An 8,125-nucleotide genomic window follows, 5' to 3' on the forward strand; every position below is an offset into this window, starting at 1 on the left:
GTATTTTTGCGTCGATATTCATAAGGGAAATTGGTCTGAAGTTCTCTTTCTTTGTTGTGTCTTTGTGTGGTTTAGGTATAAGAGTAATTGTGGCTTTGTAGAAGGAATTCGGTAGGGCTCCATCTGTTTCAATTTTGTGGAATAGTTTGGATAATATTGGTATGAGGTCTTCTATGAAGGTCTGATAGAATTCTGCACTAAACCCGTCTGGACCTGGGTTCTTTTTGGTTGGGAGACCTTTAATGACTGCTTCTATTTCCTTAGGAGTTATGGGGTTGTTTAACTGGTTTATCTGTTCCTGATTTAACTTCGGTACCTGGTATCTGTCTAGGAAATTGTCCATTTCCTGCAGATTTTTAAGTTTTGTTGAATATAGGCTTTTATAGTAAGATCTGATGATTTTTTGAATTTCCTCTGAATCTGTAGTTATGTCTCCCTTTTCATTTGTGATTTTGTTAATTTGGACACACTCTCTGTGTCCTCTCATTAGTCTGGCTAAGGGTTTATCTATCTTGTTGATTTTCTCAAAGAACCAACTTTTGGTTCTGTTGATTCTTTCTATGGTCCTTTTTGTTTCTACTTGGTTAATTTCAGCTCTGAGTTTGTTTATTTCCTGCCTTCTACTCCTCCTGGGTGTATTTGCTTCTTTTTGTTCTAGAGATTTTAGGTGTGCTGTCAAGCTGCAGACATATGCTCTTTCCTGTTTCTTTCTGCAGGCACTCAGCGCTATGAATTTTCCTCTTAGCACAGCTTTCATTGTGTCCCATAAGTTTGGGTATGTTGTACCTTCATTTTCATTAAATTCTAAAAAGTCTTTAATTTCTTTCTTTATTTCTTCCTTGACCAGGTTATCATTGAGTAGAGCATTTTTCAATTTCCACGTATATGTGGGCATTCTTCCCTTATTGTTATTGAAGACCAGTTTTAGGCCGTGGTGGTCTGATAGCACGCATGGGATTATTTCTATCTTTCTGTACCTGTTGAGGCCCGTTTTTTGACCAATTATATGGTCAATTTTGGAGAAAGTACCATGAGGAGCTGAGAAGAAGGTATATCCTTTTGCTTTAGGATAGAATGTTCTATAAATATCCGTTAAGTCCATTTGGCTCATGACTTCTCTTAGTTTGTCTACGTCTCTGTTTAATTTCTGTTTCCATGATCTGTCCATTGATGAGAGTGGGGTGTTGAAATCTCCTACTATTATTGTGTGAGGTGCAATGTGTGTTTTGAGCTTTAGTAAGGTTTCTTTTACGTATGTAGGTGCCCTTGTATTTGGGGCATAGATATTTATGATTGAGAGTTCATCTTGGTGGATTTTTCCTTTGATGAATATGAAGTGTCCTTCCTTATCTTTTTTGATGACTTTTATTTGAAAATTGATTTTATCTGATATTAGAATGGCAACTCCAGCTTGCTTCTTCCAACCATTTGCTTGGAAAGTTGTTTTCCAGCCTTTCTCTCTGAGGTAGTGTCTGTCTTTGTCTCTGAGTTGTGTTTCCTGTAGGCAGCAGAATGCAGGGTCCTCGTTGCGTATCCAGTTTGTTAATCTATGTCTCTTTATTGGGGAGTTGAAGCCATTGATGTTGAGAGATATTAAGGAATAGTGATTATTGCTTCCTGTCGTATTCATATTTGGATGTGAGGTTATGTTTGTGTGCTTTTCTTATCTTTGTTTTGTTGCCAAGACGATTAGTTTCTTGCTTCTTCTAGGGTATAGCTTGCCTCCTTATGTTGGGCTTTACCATTTATTATCCTTTGTAGTGCTGGATTTGTAGAAAGATATTGTGTAAATTTGTTTTTATCATGGAATATCTTGGTTTCTCCATCTATGTTAATTGAGAGTTTTGCAAGATACAGTAACCTGGGCTGGCATTTTTGTTCTCTTAGGGTCTGTATGACATCTGTCCAGGATCTTCTGGCCTTCATAGTTTCTGGCGAAAAGTCTGGTGTGATTCTGATAGGTCTGCCTTTATATGTTACTTGACCTTTTTCCCTTACTGCTTTTAATATTCTTTCTTTATTTTGTGCATTTGGTGTTTTGACTATTATGTGACGGGAGGTGTTTCTTTTCTGGTCCAATCTATTTCGAGTTCTGTAGGCTTCTTGTATGCCTATGGGTATCTCTTTTTTTAGGTTAGGGAAGTTTTCTTCTATGATTTTGTTAAAGATATTTACTGGTCATTTGAGCTGGGAGTCTTCACCTTCTTCTATACCTATTATCCTTAGGTTTGATCTTCTCATTGAGTCCTGGATATCCTGTATGTTTTGGACCAGTAGCTTTTTCTGCTTTACATTATCTTTGACAGTTGAGTCAATGATTTCTATGGAATCTTCTGCTCCTGAGATTCTCCCTTCCATCTCCTGTATTCTGTTGGTGAAGCTTGTATCTACAGCTCCTTGTCTCTTCTTTTGGTTTTCTATATCCAGGGTTGTTTCCATGTGTTCTTTCTTGATTGCTTCTATTTCCATTTTTAATTCCTTCAACTGTTTGATTGTGTTTTCCTGGAATTCTTTCAGGGATTTTTGTGACTCGTCTCTATGGGCTTCTACTTGTTTATTTATGATTTCCTGGAATTCTTTCAGGGATTTTTGTGACTCCTCTCTATGGGCTTCTACTTGTTTAATTATGTTTTCCTGGAATTCTTTCAGGCATTTTTGTGATTCCTCTCTGTAGGCTTCTTCTTGTTCTCTAAGGGAGTTCTTCACGTCTTTCTTGAAGTCCTCCAGCATCATGATCAAATATGATTTTGAAACTAGATCTTGCTTTTCTGGTGTGTTTGGATATTCCATGTTTGTTTTGGTGGGAGAATTGGGCTCCGATGGTGCCATGTAGTCTTGGTTTCTGTTGCTTGGGTTCCTGCGCTTGCCGCTCGCCATCAGATTATCTCTAGTGTTACTTTGTTCTGCTATTTCTGACAGTGGCTAGACTGCCCTATAAGCCTGTGTGTCAGGAGTGCTGTAGACCTGTTTTCCTGTTTTCTTTCAGCCTGTTATGGCAACAGAGTGTTCTGCTTTCGGGCGTGTAGTTTTCCCTCTCTACAGGTCTTCAGCTGTTCCTGTGGGCCTGTGTCTTGAGTTCACCAGACAGGTCACTTGCAGCAGAAAAGTTGGTCTTACCTGTGGTCCCGAGGCTCAAGTTTGCTCGCGGGGTGCTGCCCAAGAGCTCTCCGTGGCAGCAGCAACCAGGAAGATCTGTGCTGCCGTTTCTGGGAGCTTCAGTGCACCAGGGTTCCAGATGGCGTTTGGTGTTTTCCTCTGGCGTCCGAGATGTGTATGCAGAGTGCAGTCTCTTCTGGTTTCCCAGGCGTGTCTGCCTCTCTGAGGGTTTAGCTCTCCCTCCCACGGGATTTGGGTGCAGAGAACTGTTTATCTAGTCTGTTTCCTTCAGGTTCTGGAGGTGTCTTAGACGCAGTGGTCCTGCCGCTCCTGGGCCCTCCCCCACGGGAACCCAGAGGCCTTATACAGTTTCCTTTTGGGCCAGGGATGTGGGCAGGGGTGGGCAGTGTTGGTGGTCTCTTCCGCTCTGCAGCCTCAGGAGTGCCCACCTGACCAGGCGGTCGGGTCTCTCTCCCACGGTGTCTCTCAATAACAGTTTTACAGCAAGATAAGAGTGCAATACAAGAATGAGAAGAAAAGGGTGGTATATATACACATTGTTATTTTTTCAGTCATTGATGAAGTTGTATCATTTATACAAAAATGCAAGTATCTGCAATTAATAATATCAAGAAAATTATCTAGTCCTAGAAAGACATATTGTGCATTTGTTTTTATTTGTTGTCACTGTAATTTATATAATCACATGAAGTTCCATACATATACAAATTAAAAATGGAAAAAAAAGATAAGAAAAGAAAGCTATGTTTGCCTATACATTATCAAATCATTCTACCTTCTGGCATGCAGCTTGGAGGAGCTCATGAGTCCTCATCCACAGCTGATGTTAGAGCCTGAGCCATTGGTGTTCTGGTCAGGCAATTGTTTCCTGTACCAGTGTTCAAACCTATGTTTTACTTTCTTTACTATGAGATTTAGTGTTTCCAGCTTAAGTTTGAGGTCCTTGATCCACTTGGGGTTGAGTTTTATGCAGGGTGATAAATATGGGTCTATACTCATTCTACTATATGTAGATATTCACTTAGACCAACATCATTTGTTGAAGATTCTTTATTTTTTCCATAATATGGCTTTGGGTTTTTTATAAAAATCAAATGTCTGTAGTTCTGTGTGTTTATTTCTGAGTCTTTGATTTGATTCCATTTGTCAATGTGTCTGTTTCTGAAATAGTAGCATGCAATTTTATGACTATTGCTCTGTAATAGAGCTTAAGGTTAGGGATTGGATTTCTTCCTGAAGTTCTTTTATTTTCATCATTGTTTAGTCTGTTCTGGGTTTTTTTACTTTTCAATGTGAAGTTGGGAATTGCTCTTTCAAGGTCTATAAAAATGTGTTGAAAATTTGAGGTAGATTGTATTGAATTTCTAGATTGCTTTTGGTAAGATGGCCATTTTACTTTGTTAATCCTGCCTGTTCATGAGCTGGTCAGACCTTCCATCTTCTGATATGTTCTTCAATATCACTACCTTGGTTTGAGTTACACTTAGATATTTTATATTATTCGGGGCTTTTGCAAAGTTTGTTGTTCCAAAATTTCTTTCTTGGAGCATTAATCACTTATATAATGGAGGGCTACTGATTTCTTTGAGTTAATTTTGTATCCAGCCTTATTGCTTAATATGTTTATCAGCTGTGCAAGTTCGGTGGTCAAATTTTTGGTGTCATTTATATATACTATCATATAATCAGCAAATAGCAATACTTTGCCTTCTATCTTTCCAATTTTTATCCCCATAGATTCCTTTAGTTGTCTTATTGTTCTAGCTAAAAATTTAAGTACTATGTTCAATAGATAAAGAGATTCATCTCTAGTTTTCAGTACAGTGTAGTTGCTGTGTATTGCCTGGCATGAACCTGCTAATTGTGACCCCTGGGGGTTTCTGTTACAGTGTATTTGTGAGAATTGAGAACTGATACTTAGAAGTGGCTATATCCTAAATGTCTGAGGACATTCCCAGAAGGTAAAAAAGCAGAGTATTTTGCCAGGATCTCCTTCCTTATTTTATTTGTTTTGGGAGCAAATATGAAGAGATCTCCCCAGCATATCTGTTATTGAGCTGGAAAAGAAACTGGGAGGTGAGTTAGAGGAAAAGCAAGAAACTTGAAGCCTGTAGTGGGACAACTGCTTCTCTGATAGGACTGCCCTGTGCATTATTAGAAAGTGCTTCCTTAGTTGGAGTAAAGCAAAGAGTGAAGGGAGATTAAGTGGAAGTCATTTTTACATTTTGTAAAAGTATTTTTATTTGTTAATTTTGTACTGGCTGTGTTGTAAATGCTGGCAGGATATTGGTATTGTCATTTCTATGACCCATTACTGACCTTATATTTGTAAATGCCTGTCATTTCACATTTCCTCAGATACTTAAAGCTCAGATTGCCCTCTATGCCTACAAGTAATCTAGAATTGTATCAGAGATTGTTCTACTTTGGATTGTAGTAAGAGCCCAGGATCAATAGCTGGTCACGATCTGGAAGGCAGAACTTCTGGGTAAAGATAATAACACAGGGAAAGAAAGGAGATAGAGGAGATTTACAGTGTAGATGTGGAGGGAACAAGATGAATTGCAGTGGAGCAGAGAGGTACACAGCTAGCCACTTGGTGGATCAAAGATTAGAATGGTTGTGTTTAGAGTAACAGTGAGACTTCCCTAGTGAAAGGCCTAAGCTTTAATCTATATAAAAGCCAATATGTCATTATTTATACTACTGGTTGGTCCAAGAATTAAGAAACTGTACTGGGTATATTCAGCTGAAGAGCTGGTGATGAAATTAGGGGATTATATCTGAAGGGACAGGGAAAGGAGAATATATATACTCATTCTAACTACTTTCCTAGCAGGAGTGTTATATATCCTAGCAGGGAATACTTTCCGAAATTGGGACAGAGATAAAGAAAATGAATAGGAATGAAGATAAATAGGAAGAGGGAGTTTAGGAGTGAAAGGTCAGGGTGATCCCCAGATGCAGGCTTGGGAAGGCAGGCTGAAGGTGTTCTGATACAGAGCTAGGGATAATATTTGGGAATTAAACTTGGGGAAGAGGGAGGAGTGATGGAGGACTTCAGTTAGACTACCCTCTTTTTGTAGCTTACTCATATACTATGGTTCTCAAGGAATGAATGCTAGACTTGGATGCTCAGATAATGGACAAATAGGTTGGAGAAGATCTTTGTGATCCTTTGGGAATAGGTCAGAGAAAAAGATAGACTACTGCAGGTCTTCTGCCACAGAGCTGGTTGGTTATTATATTTGGAGGAGCAAAAGAAAAGGTGAAGATCATCCATCAGCCTACCTGCCTCACTAGCAGAAGTGACCTTTGTATTAGCAGAGAGTGCCTTCTGGAATTGGGGACTTTCATGAAGCAATGAGTTGGAGAAGGGAAATTAGGCAAGGGAGATCTGTGTCATGCTCAGGAGTTGTGGGCAGTGGCTACAGGGAAATTTGCAACAGATTTTCTGTTGTAGAACTGGGAATGAAACATGTGGGCTGGATCTGCAGGAACAGAAGTAGAAGCTAAGACCTTTACTTCGCCTATTTGCTTCCCTGGCATGAGTGACCTTTATAACCTTTGACTGGTACAACATTAGCTGAGGAAGACTGTCATTTAGTATTCTGGTTTATCATTAAGAAAATTTAGTAAATTCTTGAGTTTTCCTAAATTTTTTATAGAAAGAACATTATTAGATTGAATATATGTAGGGGAATATTTGCCAGACAATAATTAGTACATGTTTATCATTATTGCTAATCATAGTTGTTTCTCTAATAAAAGTACAATCTATTACACCTGATATACTATTTAATATCTTGCACTATTTTGCAGCAATGATGAAAAATGCCTAAAAATATCATTTTGTATGGGGAATGATGCCTCCATTTTGATTTGGTAGAGGAATAGGTACCCTGGAAAAGGACACAAGAAATGACTTTATGGGCAGCATGCTTATGAATCTCTATATTTCCATGTATGCTTAGGTATGCTCTGAATTTAATTTCATTGAATTTTAAAACGTCTTTAATTTCTTTCTTAATTTCTTCCTTGACTAGTGGTCAGCAAGTAAAAAATTGTTCCATTTTCATGAGTAAAATGTCTATGTTTTAGATATTAGAATAGCTGTACCAGCCTGATTTTTCATTCCAATTTCTTATGAAGTCTTTTCCTAGCCTTTTACTCTGAGGGGATACCTACCTTTGCTGATAAGAAATATTTCTTGTGTGTACTCAAAATAATGGATCTAGATTTGGCAATCATTTTGTTAGCCTGTGTTTTTATATTGGGGAAGTGAATGCATTGATATTGAGAAAAGTAATGAACAATGATGGGATAATTACTGATATGTTGATATAGATTTTAGTGTTTTCCATTTTTGTGTTTTCCATTGTTTTGTTTTGCTGATGTCAAATTATTTATTTCCTGTATTTTCATGAATGCAGTTTATCTCATTCAGTTTTGCAAAGGGATATCCTGTTTTCTCAATTATAGTTGATCTTATGGTTGTTGGTAGTCTGGGCTGGCAACTGTGGTCACAGAGAGTCAGCAAGACATTTGCGTTTGTCCTTCAGCCTTTTAGTAACTGTTGAGAAGTTGCATGTAATTCTTACAGATCTATGGTATTTCCATTTGTAGCTTTCACTATTAGGTACATTTAATGTTCTGATTATTACGTGATTGGTGGACTTTCTTTTCAGATACAACTACTAGGTGTCCTATAAGCTTTTTCTATATGTTTCCCAGAATCTTTTTCCTTTAGGTCAGGATAATTGTCATACATAATTTCTGTAAAATATTTTCTGGGCCTTTCACCTGGGTTTATTCCCCTTCTTCTATTCCTATTATTCTTTAGTATTATCTTTTTATAGTATCCCAGACATACTGGACATTTTGTGTCAGGAACTTCTTAGATTTAACATTTTCTTTTAATGATATATCAACTTCTTCAAATGTATCTTCTTAACTTAAATTTTCTGTTCTATCTCTCATATTCTGTTGGAAAAGCCTGTGCCTGTAG

Source organism: Rattus norvegicus, chromosome 8 (genome assembly GCF_021556685.1).
Source record: "Rattus norvegicus strain SHRSP/BbbUtx chromosome 8, alternate assembly SHRSP_T2T, whole genome shotgun sequence".
In the NCBI taxonomy this organism is placed as follows: Eukaryota; Metazoa; Chordata; class Mammalia; order Rodentia; family Muridae; genus Rattus; species Rattus norvegicus.